The sequence below is a fragment of the Aedes albopictus genome, chromosome 1 (genome assembly GCF_035046485.1).
Source record: "Aedes albopictus strain Foshan chromosome 1, AalbF5, whole genome shotgun sequence".
In the NCBI taxonomy this organism is placed as follows: domain Eukaryota; kingdom Metazoa; phylum Arthropoda; class Insecta; order Diptera; family Culicidae; genus Aedes; species Aedes albopictus.
This window is the reverse complement of record NC_085136.1, coordinates 62038466-62056926: the sequence shown is the minus strand read 5'-3', so window position 1 is coordinate 62056926 and position 18461 is coordinate 62038466. Positions and strand designations below refer to the sequence as shown.

The following is an 18461-nucleotide window of genomic DNA, read 5'->3' as shown; positions in this document are numbered from 1 at the left end:
GACGAAATTTGTCGAAAGACATCCCTAAGACTGCAATTTTCATTCAGCACATGCAACACTTTGCAGTTTGACATTGGTGCCAGATCACACTCTGGTATAAATGGGAGAAAATCTGAGGAACTGTGAGGAATTCTGAACAACACTTCGAACACAGGATTTCACTCGTTAGATCTGTCCTGCCCCTAGTCAGCAGCTATGCAATTCACAATTTTTCATGTTCAAAAACTTTAGAGCTCATTTGTTGGAAAATCACCCAATTAGATACTGTCAACACCCTGCTCAACATGAAGAAAATGTGCAACCCCATGATGAACCAATTTTGCAAGAGCAACCTGACATGGTAAATGATTTTTTTCAAAATCTCAATGGGATAACCAACATGGTAATTTTTCAAAATACCTCAGACCTAGAAGAAATACAAAACTATACGTGCAACTACATTTCGGAAATGCGCTGTAATGTATCTGTTCCTGAGAAATTTATACAAAATGTCATGTCGTACACTGAAAAACTAATAACTAAAATAGAAAGCTTTTTATGGAACAAAGTCAAATATATCATAGAGAAAGCTTTCAATACAATCGATATAGAATGCATAGTAAAAACTATTAATAGTTTTACAGTGGGGAATTTGTTCACAAATATCAATGACATGGACTCTCAGATTGCATACATGGCAATGAAAACCAAAGCCAAAATTCCGGAGCCAACTGAAATTGTCCTCGAGGAAAGAAAAGTCGAGCAATACAAAAAAATCCTTACAAAAAATGGAGTTGTTAGAAAAAAAATAACAAAGAAAATTAAAGAAACATATCAGTATATTTCTGTTCGTGATATACTTTCTTTGATAATGCGTAACCCAGATGCAATGGAAATCGTGGAGAAGGAAGAGGCATCACCTGAAGGCTACATATGCTCATACAAGGATGGGATCGAATTTAAAACTCATCCTTTTTTTCGTCGTAATCCGAATGCCCTTCGAATAACGTTGAATGCTGATGAAATTGAAATCGTCAATAATTTGAGTTCTAGAGCTGGCAAACATAAAATCGCGCATTTCTACATCAAAATCCAAAACTTCGGCAAATGTCGTGATTCAACATACAACACGAACTATTTAATATTATCTATCAACTCTAAAGTATTGAAAAAGCATGGATACCACAAAGTTCTGGAACCGTTGATCAGTGATTTAAAATCTTTGGAAAATGGAGTGAATCTTAAATTTGGAAATGAGACATATATCTTCAAAGCAGTTCTCTGCTCTTTTGCTGGAGACACCTTAGCAGCCCATGAAATATTTGGTTTATTGAGTCCTAGCGCTTCATACTTCTGTAGACAATGTTATATTACAAAAGGAGATCTAAGAAATGGCAACGTTGGAGCGACATTCGAGCAAAGAACTGAAACATCACATTTAAAAGATTTGGAAAAAATAAGAAACCAACGAACTGATTTGGCTCAACCTCATATTCCACCAAGGAGAAAACGTAATCAGGTAATCTTGTAATATGTATGTATTTGCTCTTTTTTATAGAACTTATAGACTCGACAATTGAAGCTTTCCTTTAATATAATTGTCTATTTATTCGGAAAATCTTTACGTACTGCAGGGCTTCTTTTGATACTTTTCCACTATTTTCCTGCTTTTGGTTATTAATCTCACAGAATATTCAGCGGATTCCTACAATTTTTACAACGTAGACGTAAAAGCAAACGTAACATTTGCACAAAATTTTAGCCAAATCCGTTCATATATGAAAAATGTACTATCCAAATACCAATCAAAAACATTGTTATAGATAATCCTTCTCGCGGTGTGCTCTATGTTAAGATTTATAAATACAAATAAATTAAAAAAAAAATATCACGTTATTGAACACAAAAAATGTTGGCAAATATTGATTTTTGTAAACATTTCAATACACTGAAACCTCCATTTAAGTCGATGCATGGCTGATCGAAAATAATTTTTACCCTACAAGCAATAACAAAACTGATGACCTTTATATTTTTTAACTCTTCACATGACAAAGGAGATTTGTCAAAAAATATAAAACTGTATAGGGTAAGTGTTCCAATATAGTACCAATTATTCGAAATAGTTGATTTTCACCCTTTAACGATGTAAATCAACAAGAAAAATTTTGTGTACAACAGATCACGTTTACAAAAGATGGTTGCACTCATTTAAACTCCGCATTTTGCTCACATTATGGTAGAAATAAATCATTTTCCTTAAAATTTTAGTTTTCTTGCACCTTTTGTCTCCATAGTGCACCAGTTATGGCTAATCCCATAAGAATCGCATGCAAATAGTGCGAAAAGGAACCGAAGTTAAAAAATGTAACCATAATTGGTACAGAGTACCTATCATTACCACACGCTGTAATAAACAGTAATAGTAGTTTACGCAACAAGGTGCAGAATGACGATTTTTACAGCACGAGTCGTACATTTATCCAACGAGGCTTGCCGAGTTGGATAATTACGCCGAGTGCTGTAAAAATCGAGTTCTGCACCGAGTTGCGTACAACGTTTTTTGCAAGTTCATAAATTACCGCTTGAGGAAAACTTTTGCATCAAACTGTACAGTGATGCTCATCATAGCCATGTTTAAGAAAATCTGATCATAGCAGCTTATACAGAGTAGTTGTCACAATTTTTCAAAACTGCGTTCAGAAAGCATCAAGAAACTGAAAACAGTGCTGTAATGGTTCATTACGCAACGCAAATCAGTGCTGTAATGAACCATTACAGCACTGTTAATTTGGTGTGGGAAAGTAGGCCTTTTCCTGTCAGATTTGCGTGAGGTAAAACAGCCTATTACGATGAAAAATTGCAAAAAAGTAGTTTTGGCTTCGTTTCTATATTTTTTTTCTGTGAAGTATAGAAACTAAGCAATCTTTCAACACATTCATGACATTCGTTGGACTCGTTATTTTGTACAAATAGTTGTTCTTAGGTAGTGCCATAATAGGTACAGGCATCCTAGTTTAGTTACCATGCAAATTTTTTTTCGATCAGCCATGCATCGACTTAAATGGAGGTTTCAGTGTATGTACTTTTGTGTCAAAAGTAGTCTCGCACGTCGGTATTTTCTTTATCATATTTTTTTTTAATAATAACGTTCAATTAGACATTTTTATCAGACATACCTATATAGCATATTTCTTTACATTTTGTTTCGATTTTCAAAACAGAAGTTTTCAAACTTTATCATTTGTCTTCCAACAACTTTAGAACTGTTTTTTTTTTCACGGACAAATAGTATGCACCAAAATCAGTATTTCACTCAAATCAGTTCAGTTGTCTAGTCTTGTTGACATGTAAATGGATGTTGTAATATTGCATATATACTAACAACTAATATTTAAGATTTGCTACTTCGGGTCTTTTTTTTATATTTTACTGTATTTATTTTCTTTATTAAACAGGCACTCAGTGAACGTGGCGTTGTGTCAGACTGTGCGTTACATGAATTGGAGTTCTTCAGAATTACCAGAAATCAGAACTTTGATCCTATGCACGATTTACTGGAAGGGGTCGTACCACAAATAATCAAACTGGTATTACGAATATATATTAAGAACAAAAAAATGTTCAGCTGTAATACTTTTAACGATCGCTTGAAAAATTTCGATTTTGGACCGGTTGAAACTCAAGACAAACCATGCGCAAATTTTTCCTTGCATAAGTTAACGGAAAAAGGTAACAAGCTTAAGGGGTGATACTCACATCGTAAGTACTGTGTAAAAAGATAGGCCAAGAAACGGTCAAGAAACGATTTTCTGCCGAAATTTCTTGAGCGGTACTCAGCTGAAACGGAAAAATCGACGAACTTGATGATCAATGATGATGGTGACAAGGGTGGTGATGATTGTGTCGATCAAGCCAGCTGTCAATTTTTCTTTTGGGAAAAATAGCCTGACCAATTATTCCGCAAGGAAAAGTGATGTTTCTCGCGATGTTCGGATTTTGTGCGAAGTGCGAGATGTAAACAACATAGAGCGGCTGCTGCTGGTGTGAATTTAGATGATGTTTCTGCCGGATTCTAATGCCTACATTTCTATGGAACCATCACCGGAACACTGCGGTTAGCTGTTGCTAGAATGGACCACTGGATGAGACGCCGGAACTTGTTACAAATCATACAAGTTGAGTGTGGGGAGCAACTATTTTCAAAATGCAGTGGTGTTGATTAGTGATTAGTACGGGAATTCCTCCGGGAGCTCTTTCTGGCAAACCTCCAAGAGTTCCTCCGGAGTTTCTTTCTGGGATTCTTCCTGATTTTTTTTCCAGAAGCTGTTGTGAATTCTTAGCAATTCCTTTAAATATTTCCAGCAGTTTTGGAATTCGCCTAAAAGTTCTTTCTGAGATTTCGTCCTAATTTTTCTTCTAGGATTTCAAAACCAGTATTTGAGTTTGTGATTTTTCCAAGATTTCTATCTGTGATTCCCCAAAAAAAGCCTCAGGGAATTCCTCCTGAAATTCCATTTCACCACGAATTCTTGAGAGGATTCCATCAGGGATTCCTCCAGAGATTCTTCCAGGAATTCCTCCAGAAATTCCTCCAGGAATTCCTCCAGGGATTCCTCCAGGAATACCTCCAGGGATTCCTCCAGGAATTCATCCGAGGATTGCACCAGTAATTCCTCAAAAAAATTATCCTAGAATTCCTCCGGGCATTCTTTCAGGAATGCCTCCGGAGATTCTTTCAGGAATTCCTCCAGGGATTCTTCCAAGAATTTCTCCAGGGATTCCTCCAGGGGTTCCTCCGGGAATTCCTCCAGGAATTCATCCATAGATTCCTACAGGAATTCCTCTGAAAATTCTTCCAAGAATTCCTCTGGGTATTCTTATAATAATTTCTCCTAAGATTCCTCCGGGCATTCTTCCAAGAATTCCTCCGGGGAATTCCTCGGGGATTCCTACTGAAATTCCTTCAGAGATATCTCCAGGAATTCCTTTCGGGGATTCCTGTAGAAGTTCCCATGTGGGTTTCTCCAGGAATTCCTTCGGAGATTCCTCCAGGAATTCCTTCGGGGATTCCTCCAGGAATTCCTTTGGGGATTCCTCCAGGAATTCCATCGGTGATTCCTCCAGGAATTCCTTCGGGGATTCCTCTAGGAATTCCTTCGGGGATTCCTCCAGGAATTCCTTCGGGGATTCCTCCAGGAATTCCTTCGGGGATTCCTCCAGGAATTCCTTCGGGGATTCCTTCAGGAATTCCTTCGGGGATTCCTCCGGGAATTCGTTTAGGAATTCCTCCAGGAATTCTTCTAGCAATTCCTCCAGGAATTCATCCAGCAATTCCTCCAGGAATTCATCCAGGAATTCCTCCAGGAATTCCTCCAGGAATTCCTCCAGGAATTCTTCCAGGAGTTCCTCCAGGAATTCTTTCAGGAGTTCCTCCAGGAATTCTTCCAGGAGTTTCTCCAGAAATTCTTCCAGGAGTTCCTCCAGGAATTCTTCCCGGAGTTCCTCCAGGAATTCTTCCAAGAATTCCTCCAGAAGTTCTTCCAGGAATTCATCCAGGAATTTCTCCAGGAATTCTTCCAGGAATTCCTCCAGGAATTCCTTCGGAGATTCCTCCAGGAATTCCTTCGGGGGTTCCTTCAGGAATTTCTTCGGTGGTTCCTTCAGGAATTCCTTCGGGGATTCCTCCAGGAATTCCTCCAGGAATTCTTCCAGGAATTCCTCCAGGAATTCTTCCAGGAATTCGTCCAGGAATTCTTCCAGGAGTTCCTCCAGGAATTCCTTCGTGGGATCCTTCAGGAATTCCTTCGGGGGTTCCTTCAGGAATTCCTTCGGGGATTCCTCCAGGAATTCCTCCAGGAATTCTTCCAGGAATTCCTCCAGGAATTCTTCCAGGAATTCCTCCAGGAATTCTTCCAGGAATTCCTCCAGGAATTCTTCCAGGAATTCCTCCAGGAATTCTTCCAGGAATTCCTCCAGGAATTCTTCCAGGAATTCCTCCAGGAATTCTTCCAGGAATTCCTCCAGGAATTCTTCCAGGAATTCCTCCAGGAATTCTTCCAGGAATTCCTCCAGGAATTCTTCCAGGAATTCCTCCAGGAATTCTTCCAGGAATTCCTCCAGGAATTCTTCCAGGAATTCTTCCAGGAATTCCTCCAGGAATTTTTCCAGGAATTCCTCCAGGAATCCTTCCAGGAATTCTTCCAGGAATTCCTCCAGGAATTCTTCCAGGAATTCCTCCAGGAATTCTTCCAGGAATTCCTCCAGGAATTCTTCCAGGAATTCCTCCAGGAATTCTTCCAGGAATTCCTCCAGGAATTCTTCCAGGAATTCCTCCAGGAATTCTTCCAGGAATTCCTCCAGGTATTCTTCCAGGAATTCTTCCAGGAATTTATGCAGGAATTCTTCCAGGAATTCCTCCAGGAATTCTTCCAGGAATTCCTCCAGGAATTCTTCCAGGAATTCCTCCAGGAATTCTTCCAGGAATTCCTCCAGGAATTCTTCCAGGAATTCCTCCAGGAATCCTTCCAGGAATTCTTCCAGGAATTCCTCCAGGAATTTTTCCAGGAATTCCTCCAGGAATTCTTCCAGGAATTCCTCCAAGAATTCTTCCAGGAATTCCTCCAGGAATTCTTCCAGGAATTCCTCCAGGAATTCTTCCAGGAATTCCTCCAGGAATTCTTCCAGGAATTCCTCCAGGAATTCTTCCAGGAATTCTTCCAGGAATTCTTCCAGGAATTCCTCCAGGAATTCTTCCAGGAATTCCTCCAGGAATTCTTCCAGGAATTCCTCCAGCAATTCTTCCAGGAATTCCTCCAGGAATTCTTCCAGGAATTCCTCCAGGAATTCTTCCAGGAATTCCTCCAGGAATTCTTCCAGGAATTCCTCCAGGAATTCTTCCAGGAATTCCTCCAGGAATTCTTACAGGAATTCCTCCAGGAATTCTTACAGGAATTCCTCCAGGAATTCTTACAGGAATTCCTCCAGGAATTATTCCAGGAATTCCTCCAGGAATTCTTCCAGGAGTTCCTCCAGGAATTCTTCCAGGAGCTCCTTCAGGAATTCTTGCAGGAATTCCTCCAAGAATTCCTCCAGTAATTCTTCCGAGAATTCCTCCAAGAATTCCTCCAGGAATTCTTCCAGGAATTCCTTCGGGGATTCCTCCAGGAATTCCTTCGGGGATTCCTCCAGGAATTCCTTCGGGGATTCCTCCAGGAATTCCTTCGGGGATTCCTCCAGGAATTCCTTCGGGGATTCCTCCAGGAATTCCTTCGGGGATTCCTCCAGGAATTCCTTCGGGGATTCCTCCAGGAATTCCTTCGGGGTTTCCTCCAGGAATTCCTTCGGGGATTCCTCCAGGAATTCCTTCGGGGATTCCTCAAGGAATTCCTTCGAGGATTCCTCCAGGAATTTCTCCAGGGATTCCTCCGGGAATTCGTTCAGGAATTCATCCAGGAATTCTTCCAGCAATTCCTCCAGGAATTCATCCAGCAATTCCTCCAGGAATTCATCCAGGAATTCCTCAAGGAATTCTTCTAGGAATTCTTCCAGGAGTTCCTCCAGGAATTTTTCCAGGAATTCTTCCAGAAATTCCTCCAGGAATTCCTCCAGGAATTCCTTCGGGGATTCCTCCAGAAATTCCTTCGGAGATTCCTCCAGGAATTCCTTCGGGGTTTCCTTCAGGAATTCCTTTCGGGGATTCCTCCAGGAATTCCTCCGGGAATTCGTTCAGGAATTCATCCAGGTATTCTTCCAGCAATTCCTCCAGGAATTTATCCAGCAATTCCTCCAGGAATTTCTCAAGGAATTCTTCCAGGAGTTCCTCCAGGAATTCTTTCAGGAATTCCTCCGGGGATTCCTCCAGGTATTTCTCCGGGGATTCCTCCAGGAATTCCATCGGAGATTCCTCCGGGGTTTCTTCCAGAGATATATATATATATAGAAACCTTCTAGGATTCCTCCAAGACTTCTTCCGGGGATTCCTTCAGAAATTCTCACGGGGATGCCTTCAGAAATTCTTCCAGGATCCCTTCGGAGATTCCTCCGAAAATTGCACCGGAGATTCTTCCGGGAATTCCATCGGAGATTCCTCCGGGGTTTCCTCCAGGAATTCCTCCGGAGACTCCTCCAGGAATTTCTTCGAGTATTCCCCCAGGAATTCCTTTAGGGATTTCGCAACGAATTTCTCAAAATCCAATTTCTTCGGAGATTCGTCCAGGAATTCCTTCGGGTATTTCTCCAGGAATTTCTTTCGGGATTTCTCACCGAATTTCTTTGGAGACGCCTCAAATAATTCTTCCGTTGTTCAGGGAATTCCATCGGAAGTATCTCAAGTAATTTCTTCTGGGAATCCTCCAGAAATTCCTTCTGCGAATCCTCCAGGAATTCCTGCGGGGATTGTTCCAGAAATTCCTTCGGGGATTCTTCCAGAAATCTCTTCCAGGATGTTTTCTGGAATTCCTTTTGGGATTTCTGCAGAAATCGCTTCTGGGATTTCTCCAGAAATTGCTTCTGGCGTTTTAAAGAAATTTCTTTCTGGATTTCTTTAGGTACTCCTTTCGGGATTTCTTCAGAAATTTCTTCAAGGATTTCCATCGGTGAATTTTACAAATAGTTTGGAATGCCAGGATGACATACTGGAAAAATTCCACGCAGAAATCATGGAGGAATATCAGGCAGAAGTCTTGGTAGAATTCAGGCCAGGATTAAGGATTGTGGGGGCCGGGGCCAGAGCGGATGTGGAGGCCCGGATGTGGGGCCCGGCCCCCTTAGATCCAGCCCTGAGGAATCCCAAGAGAAATACCAGAATAAATTCCTGAAGGAATTGATAGATGATTCCCTTGATGAATTTCTGGAGAATTCCCTGGAAAACTTCCCGAGAGAATCCCATTAAGGATTCTTTAAAGAATCTCTGGAGGAATTATCCTGGAAAAATCCTTGGAGGTATTCCCTTGAGAATCCCCGGAGAAATTCCTAAGGAATCCCTGGAGGAATTGAGGGAGGAATCCCTGGAGGAATTCCGGGAGGAATCCCTTGAGGATTTCCTGAAAGAATCCCATGAGGGATTTCTTATGGAATACCTGGAGAAATCTCTTGAAGAATCCCTAGAGGAATTCCTTGACAAATCCCTGGAAGAATTAAGGGAGGATTCCCTGGAGAAATTCTGGAAGGAATTTCTGGAAGACTTCCTCGAGGAATTCCATGAGGGATTTCTTCAGGAATTCCTGGAGAAATCTCTAGAGGAATTCCCGAAGAAATCCCTAGAGGAATTCCTGGACAAATCCCAAAAGAAATTCCTGGAGAAATCTCTAGAGGAATTCCTGGAGAAATCCGTAGAGGAATTCCTGGAGAAATCTCTAGAAGAATTCCTGAGGAAATCCCTAGAGAAATTCCTGGAGAAATCCCTAGAAGAATTCCTAGAGAAATCTCTAAAGGAAATCCTGGAAAAATCCCTGGAGGAATACTTGGAGGAATTCTTGGAAGAATCTCTGGAGGAATTCCGGGAGGAATCCTGGGGGAAATCCCTGGAGGAATTCCTGGAGAAATTTCTGGAGGAACTCCTGGAGGAATCTCTGGAGGAATTCCTGGAGAAATTCCCGAAAGAATTCCTGGTGAAATTCCCGAATGAATTCATGGAGGAATTACTTGGAGGAATCCCCGAATAAATTCTTGGGAGAAACCCTGTAGGAATTCATGGAGGGATCCCTGGAGGAATTCTCGAAGGAATTCCTGGAGAAATTACCGGAAGAAATCGTGGTGAAATTCCTGAAGGAATTCATGGAGGAACTACCTAAGGAATCCTTGGAGGAATCCCCGGAGGAATTCCTGGAGGAATCCCTGGAGAAATTCCTGGGAGAATCCCTGGAGGAATTCTTGAAGGAATCCCAGGAGAAATTCCTGGAAAAATTCCTGGAGGAATTCCTGGAAGAATTCCTGGAGGAATTCCTGGAGGAATTCCTGGAAGAATTCCTGGAGGAATTCCTAGAAGAATTCCTGGAGGAATTCCTGCAAGAATTCCTGGAGGAATTCCTGGAAGAATTCCTGGAGGAATTCCTGGAAGAATTCCTGGAGGAATTCTTCCAGGAATTCCTCCATGAATTCTTCCAGGAATTCCTCCAGGAATTCTTCCAGGAATTCCTCCAGGAATTCTTGCAGGAATTCCTCCAGGAATTCTTCCAGGAATTCCTCCAGGAATTCTTCCAGGAATTCCTCCAGGAATTCTTCCAGGAATTCCTCCAGGAATTCTTCCAGCAATTCCTCCAGGAATTCCTCCAGGAATTCCTCCATGAATTCTTCCAGGAATTTCTCCTGGGATTCCTTCAAGAATTCCTCCAGGGATTCTCCCAGGAATTTCTCCAGGGATTCCTCCAGGGATTCCTCCAGGAATTCCTCCGGGGATTCCTCCAAGGATTCCTTAGGTAGTTCCTCCATGAATTCCTTCAGGAATTTCACCACGATTTCTTCCGGTAATTTCTCCAGGAATTCCTTCGAGAATTCCTCCAGGGATCCCTCCATGAATTCCTACAGGGTTTCTCCCAAGAATTTATTCGGGGATTCCTCCAAGTAATTCCTCCATGAATTCATTCGGGAATTTCACCAGGAATTCTTTCGGGAATTTCTCCAGGAGTTCCTCCAGAGATTTCTCCAGAGATTCCTCCAGGAGTTTCTCCAGAAATTTCCCCAGGAATTCCTCCAGGGATTTCCCCCAGGATTCCTCCCGGAATTCCTCCAGAGATTCTTCCAAGAATTCCTCCAAGTATTCCTCCAGGGATTTTTCCAGGATTTCCTTTAGAGATTTCTCTAGGAATTCTTCTAGGGATTTCTCCAGGAATTTCTCTAGGGATTTCCTCAGGAATTCTTCTAGAGATTTCTCCAGGAATTCCTCTACGGATTTCTCCAGGAATTCCTCTAGAGATTTCTCCAGGAATTTCTTTTGGGATTTGTCCAGGAATTCCTCTAGGGATTTCTTCGGGAATTCCTCTAGAGATTTCTCCAGGAATTCCTGAAGAAATCCCTCATGGAATTCCTCGAGGAAGTCTTCCAGAAATTCCTTCCGGAATTTCTCCAGGGAATCCTCCCTTAATTCTTCCAGGGATTTGTCAAGGAATTCCTCTAGGGATTCTTCAAGAGATTTCTCCAGGTATTCCATAAGAAATCCCTCATGGGATTCTTTCAGGAAATCCTCAAGGGATTCCTCCCGGAATTCCTCCAGGGATTCCTCCCTCAATTCCTCCAGGGATTCCTTAGGAATTTCTCCGGGGATTCTCAAGGGAATACCTCCAAGGATTTTTCCAGGATAATTCCTCCAGAGATTCTTTAAAGAATCCTTAATGGGATTCTCTCGGGAAGTTTTCCAGGGATTTCTCCAGAAATTCATCAAGGGAATCATCTATCAATTCCTTCAGGAATTTATTCTGGTATTTCTCTTGGGATTCCTCAGGGCTGGATCTAAGGGGGCCGGGCCCCACATCCGGGCCTCCACATCCGCTCTGGCCCCGGCCCCCACAATCCTTAATCCTGGCCTGAATTCTACCAAGACTTCTGCCTGATATTCCTCCATGATTTCTGCGTGGAATTTTTCCAGTATGTCATCCTGGCATTCCAAACTATTTGTAAAATTCACCGATGGAAATCCTTGAAGAAATTTCTGAAGAAATCCCGAAAGGAGTACCTAAAGAAATCCAGAAAGAAATTTCTTTAAAACGCCAGAAGCAATTTCTGGAGAAATCCCAGAAGCGATTTCTGCAGAAATCCCAAAAGGAATTCCAGAAAACATCCTGGAAGAGATTTCTGGAAGAATCCCCGAAGGAATTTCTGGAACAATCCCCGCAGGAATTCCTGGAGGATTCGCAGAAGGAATTTCTGGAGGATTCCCAGAAGAAATTACTTGAGATACTTCCGATGGAATTCCCTGAACAACGGAAGAATTATTTGAGGCGTCTCCAAAGAAATTCGGTGAGAAATCCCGAAAGAAATTCCTGGAGAAATACCCGAAGGAATTCCTGGACGAATCTCCGAAGAAATTGGATTTTGAGAAATTCGTTGCGAAATCCCTAAAGGAATTCCTGGGGGAATACTCGAAGAAATTCCTGGAGGAGTCTCCGGAGGAATTCCTGGAGGAAACCCCGGAGGAATCTCCGATGGAATTCCCGGAAGAATCTCCGGTGCAATTTTCGGAGGAATCTCCGAAGGGATCCTGGAAGAATTTCTGAAGGCATCCCCGTAAGAATTTCTGAAGGAATCCCCGAAAGAAGTCTTGGAGGAATCCTAGAAGGTTTCTATATATATATCTCTGGAAGAAACCCCGGAGGAATCTCCGATGGAATTCCTGGAGGAATCCCCGGAGAAATACCTGGAGGAATCCCCGGAGGAATTCCTGAAAGAATTCCTGGAGGAACTCCTGGAAGAATTCCTTGAGAAATTCCTGGAGGAATTGCTGGATAAATTCCTGGAGGAATTGCTGGAAGAATACCTGGATGAATTCCTGAACGAATTCCCGGAGGAATTCCTGGAGGAATCCCCGAAAGGAATTCCTGAAGGAAACCCCGAAGGAATTCCTGGAGGAATCTCCGAAGGAATTTCTGGAGGAATCCCCGAAGGAATTCCTGGAGGAATTCCTGGAGGAATTTCTGGAAGAATTCCTGGAAAAATTTCTGGAGGAACTCCTGGAAGAATTCCTAGAAGAATTCCTTGAGGAATTCCTGGATGAATTCCTGGAGGAATTGCTGGATGAATTCCTGGAGGAATTTCTGGAAGAATTCCTGGATGAATTCCTGAACGAATTCCCGGAGGAATCCCTGGAGAAATTCCTGGAGGAATCCTCGAAGGAATTCCTGGAGGAATCCCCGAAGGAATTCCTGGAGGAATCCCCGAAGGAATTCCTGGAGGAATCCCCGAAGGAATTCCTGGAGGAATCCCCGAAGGAATTCCTGGAGGAATCCCCGAAGGAATTCCTGGAGGAATCCCCGAAGGAATTCCTGGAGGAATCCCCGAAGGAATTCCTGGAGGAATCCCCGAAGGAATTCCTGGAGGAATCCCCGAAGGAATTCCTGGAGGAATCCCCGAAGGAATTCCTGGAGGAATCCCCGAAGGAATTCCTGGAGGAATCCCCGAAGGAATTCCTGGAGGAATCCCCGAAGGAATTCCTGGAGGAATCCCCGAAGGAATTCCTGGAGGAATCCCCGAAGGAATTCCTGGAGGAATCCCCGAAGGAATTCCTGGAGGAATCCCCGAAGGAATTCTTGGAGGAATTCCTGGAAGACTTCCTGGAGGAATTCTTGGAGGAATTCTCGGAAGAATTACTGGAGGAATTCTTGGAGGAATTCCTGCAAGAATTCCTGAAGGAGCTACTGGAAGAATTCCTGGAGGAACTCCTGGAATTATTCCTGGAGGAATTCCTGGAAGAATTCCTGGAGGAATTCCTGTAAGAATTCCTGGAGGAATTCCTGTAAGAATTCCTGGAGGAATTCCTGTAAGAATTCCTGGAGGAATTCCTGTAAGAATTCCTGGAGGAATTCCTGGAAGAATTCCTGGAGGAATTCCTGGAAGAATTGCTGGAGGAATTCCTGGAAGAATTCCTGGAGGAATTCCTGGAAGAATTCCTGGAGGAATTCCTGGAAGAATTCCTGGAGGAATTCCTGGAAGAATCCCTGGAAGAATTCCTGGAAGAATTCCTGGAGGAATTCCTGGAAGAATTCCTGGAGGAATTCCTGGAAGAATTCCTGGAAGAATTCCTGGACGAATTCTTGGAGGAATTCCTGGAAGAATTCCTGGAGGAATTCCTGGAAGTATTCCTGGAAGAATTCCTGGAAGGATTCCTGGAGGAATTCCTGGAAGAATTCCTGGAGGAATTCCTGGAAGAATTCCTGGAGGAATTCCTGGAAGAATTCCTGGAGGAATTCCTGGAAGAATTCCTGGAGGAATTCCTGGAAGAATTCCTGCATAAATTCCTGGAAGAATTCCTGGAAGAATTCCTGGAAGAATTCCTGGAGGAATTCCTGGAAGAATACCTGGAGGAATTCCTGGAAGAATTCCTGGAGGAATTCCTGGAAGAATTCCTGGAGGAATTCCTGGAAGAATTCCTGGAGGAATTCCTGGAAGAATTCCTGGAGGAATTCCTGGAAGAATTCCTGGAGGAATTCCTGGAAGAATTCCTGGAGGAATTCCTGGAAGAATTCCTGGAAGGATTCCTGGAGGAATTCCTGGAAGAATTCCTGGAGGAATTCCTGGAAGAATTCCTGGAAGATTTCCTGGAGGAATTCCTGGAAGAATTCCTGGAGGAATTCCTGGAAGAATTCCTGGAGGAATTCCTGGAAGAATTCCTGGAGGAATTCCTGGAAGAATTCCTGGAGGAATTCCTGGAAGAATTCCTGGAGGAATTCCTGGAAGAATTGCTGGAGGAATTCCTGGAAGAATTCCTGGAGGAATTCCTGGAAGAATTCCTGGAGGAATTCCTGGAAGAATTCCTGGAGGAATTCCTGGAAGAATTCCTGGAGGAATTCCTGGAGGAATCCCCGAAGGAATTCCTGAAGGAACCCCCGAAGGAATTCCTGAAGGATCCCACGAAGGAATTCCTGGAGGAACTCCTGGAAGAATTCCTGGACGAATTCCTGGAAGAATTCCTGGAGGAATTCCTGGAAGAATTCCTGGAGGAATTCCTGGAGGAATCCCCGAAGGAATTCCTGAAAGAACCACCGAAGAAATTCCTGAAGGAACCCCCGAAGGAATTCCTGGAGGAATCTCCGAAGGAATTCCTGGAGGAATTCCTGGAGGAATTCCTGGAAGAATTCCTGGAGAAATTCCTGGATGAATTCCTGGAAGAACTTCTGGAGGAATTCTTGGAAGAATTCCTGGAAGAATTCCTGGAGGAACTCCGGGAAGAATTCCTGGAGGAACTCTCCTGGAATTCCTGGAGAAATTACCGGAAGAAATCGTGGTGAAATTCCTGAAGGAATTCATGGAGGAACTACCTAAGGAATCCTTGGAGGAATCCCCGGAGGAATTCCTGGAGGAATCCCTGGAGGAATCCCTGGAGAAATTCCTGGGAGAATCCCTGGAGGAATTCTTGAAGGAATCCCAGGAGAAATTCCTGGAAGAATTCATGGAGGAATTCCTGGAGGAATTCCTGGAGGAATTCCTGGAAGAATTCCTGGAGGAATTCCTGGAAGAATTCCTGGAGGAATTCCTGCAAGAATTCCTGGAGGAATTCCTGGAAGAATTCCTGGAGGAATTCCTGGAAGAATTCCTGGAGGAATTCCTGGAAGAATTCATGGAGGAATTCCTGGAAAAATTCCTGGAGGAATTCCTGGAAGAATTCCTGGAGGAATTCCTGGAAGAATTCCTGGAGGAATTCCTGGAAGAATTCCTGGAGGTATTCCCGGAGGAATCCCTGGAAGAACTCCTGGAGGAATTCCTGGAAGAATTCCTGGAGGAATCCCCGGAGGAATTCCTGGAGGAATCCCCGGAGGAATTCCTGGAGGAATCCCCGGAGGAATTCCTGGAGGAATCCCCGGAGGAATTCCTGGAGGAATCCCCGGAGGAATTCCTGGAGGAATCCCCGGAGGAATTCCTGGAGGAATCCCCGGAGGAATTCCTTGAGGAATCCCCGGAGGAATTCCTAGAGAAATCCCCGGAGGAATTCCTGGAGGAACTCCTGGAGGAAACCCCGGAGGAATCTCCGATGGAATTCCCGGAAGAGTCTTCGATGCAATTTTCGGAGGAATCTCTGAAGGGATCCCTGGACGAATTTCCGAAGGCATCCCCGGAGCAATTTCTGAAGGAATCCCTGGAAAAAGTCCTGGAGGAATCCTAGAAGGCTTCCATGGATGAATCTCTGGAAGAAACCTCGGAGGAATCTCCGATGGAATTCCTGAAGGAATCTCCGAAGGAATTCACGGATGAATCTCCGAAGGAATTCACAGATGAATCTCCGAAGGAATTCCTGGAGGAATCTCCGAAGGAATCCTTGGAGAAATTCCTGAAGGAATCCCCGGAAGAATCCCAGGAGGAATCTGAGATGGATTTCATGGATGAATCCCCGGGGAATTCCTGGAGGAATCACCGATGAAATTCCTGGAGGAATTTCTGTAGGAGTCTTCAGATGAATTTCTGAAAGAATCGTCGGAGGAATTCCCGGAAGAAGCCCTGGAGGAAGTTTAGAAGGATTTTAAGGATGAATCCCCGGAGGAATTTCTGGGAAGAATCCTCTACGGAATTCCTGGAGGAATCCCTGGAGGAGGCTCCGGTGGATTTTCCGAATACCCGAAGCAATTCCTTTTCGAATTCGAAATCACATTTTTCCAGCAGCCGGATATTTTCTAAAACAAATCGTGTCTGGTTGCAGCAAACAGCCAGTTGGCCCGCTCAGAATATCACCGGTCAAATAGAGCTGGAGCGCTTCGAATTGCTGGTCAATCTTCCAGTTTGCTGTGGTCCAGATCAGTTGATTCATGCCTGCTCCTGGGAGGGGAGTTCGCTTGTTCTTGCCGATTGTCCCGGTTCCATTCCAAGTCAGTCAGATTGGTAAACAATGAGTTTCGTCGATTTTTTTTCTTTTTTCTCTCTCAAGATCGACTGTCAAAATTACTTTGGTAAAAATGCACTTTTTTCCTTAACCTCATTTCTTGCGATCTGAGTACTAAGCTTAAGCAAACAGCGGCTCAAACATGGGTCTTACTAAGGGTTTTCCCTTTCATATTAAATGGTTTGATACCTGAACATGATACTGTAATGGATCTAATCATAATACTACAAAAAATTTGTTTTGTATGTTTTTCAACTATGGCGACTTACGACATGATAGATGGACTGGAATTTAACATAACTGCACTACACGAACAATTTAAAAATATGTTTCCAGGAACCGCACCAATAAACAAGTTTCATCACCTTGCTCACTATGCTAGTAACGCCAGGGCAACCTCGGTTCCAAATGATTACAGTTGCATGCGTTTTGAAGCTCTTAATAAACTACCAAAAAATCAGATGAGAAATGCTCAAAACTACATGAATGTTCCTTTGAGTTTGGCAAAGCGATTGAACTTGAAGCAAATATCGTCCATAGTAACCAGAACATTCAGCCAACGCATGGATATTGTAGCGGATAATGTAGTAAGAAAAGATAACATACCGCATAATGATTTGCTAGCAAACTTCCCAGCAAACATTCATAACATAAAACATGTAACAATCGATGGAATTCACTTCAAAGCCCATGCTGTTATTAAGTACGATGATGAAAACAATGCACAGCAATACGGAAGCATTAGTAGCATCTATTACGTCGACGCAACTTTGTATTTCGTAGTAAATTGTCTTATCACAGTCAATTTTTCTGAAAAATTTAACAGTTATCAAGTTAAAAATACCAAAAATGAAATATTGTTAAATGAATGTAAAGTTTACAAAAGAAAAACGTATAGCATTTGGATTCCTTATGATTCAGAAGAATGTTACATTTCGTTACAATACTATGATAGCTATAAATAAGCACTGAAGACCGCTTTCAACCACCAAAATGTTGCCTAAGCATATCGAAGTTCGTAAGTGGTGAGTGCCATACCTTTACACTTTTTTATAATATGCCCGATTAATTTGCATGCTTTTGATACATTTCTTAAACTAATAAATAGCATTACTAATCCACAAAAAAGCATAAAAAATACTTATTTTAAAATTGCGCAAAATGCGCAGTAAGGTTACTATTTTAAATGACAAAAGATACTTTTTCAAAATATAACAGCAGGAGGTTACCTTTTATTGCACCCTAAAATAATTACTTTGTTTAGCCCTTCCGTTACCAACCCCCCCTAACGAGAGTGCGAAAAAATACTCTTTTCGTTATAACTTTTTTGTTTTTCAATATTTTTCGACCAAATTTTGACACAATAAGCGGATATCCTTCTATTTTAAGGATTTGCTAAGGATTGTTGGAATGGCCATCTGGTTCCGGAGTTATTCCGGAATCAAAATGGGTCATTCGATTTGGCCATTTTGGAAAAAGTAAATTTTCGATATGAGAGCCGTTTAGTTTTCAGACCTAAGTGCACTAGAATGATAGAAAAAATTGTCTAGAAGTCCATCCCGGTCACTACGTGCCTTGGAACCCGTTTTACGGATGTTCCGGGGAACCGGTTCCGGGGTCAATTTTTGAATATGATTCAATCCCATCATGCGACACCTCAAACTTCATGATTTTTCAAGATGCATCATTCTGTGCTGTTTTGGCGTTGTCTGAAATACTGTTGGCCATTTTGGAACCGGTATTCGGATTTCCCGGGAATCGGTTCCGGTGGTTCCGGGGCCCAATTTTCGAAAATAAACAAACACCATCATGCGACATATCAAACTTCATGATTTTGAAAATTATGGCACTTTATTATAATGGTTGGCCACTTAGGATACATTTGGCCATTATGGAATCGGTATTCGGATTTCCCGAAATCCTGTTCTGGGGCCAAGTTTTGAAAATGGTTCAATACCGT

At 42.7% G+C, this 18461-nt stretch overlaps 2 protein-coding genes across 6 annotated transcripts in view; one reads left to right on the top strand and one right to left on the bottom strand.

Moving 5' to 3' along the window:
• LOC109401911 (coactosin-like protein) overlaps positions 1-18461 on the bottom strand; it is a 111231-nt gene that overhangs the window by 48357 nt on the left and 44413 nt on the right. The gene's annotated exons all lie outside the window — the stretch shown is intronic.
• Positions 1-18461, top strand: part of LOC115254442 (uncharacterized) — a 34909-nt gene that overhangs the window by 7205 nt on the left and 9243 nt on the right. The window contains exon 1 of one of the 5 annotated variants that reach the window (XM_062844650.1): positions 16177-17526. The exons of 3 other annotated variants lie outside the window; for them this stretch is intronic. The gene's annotated coding sequence lies outside the window, so the exon portion shown is untranslated. One more of the 5 variants, XM_062844649.1, reaches the window with a different exon arrangement.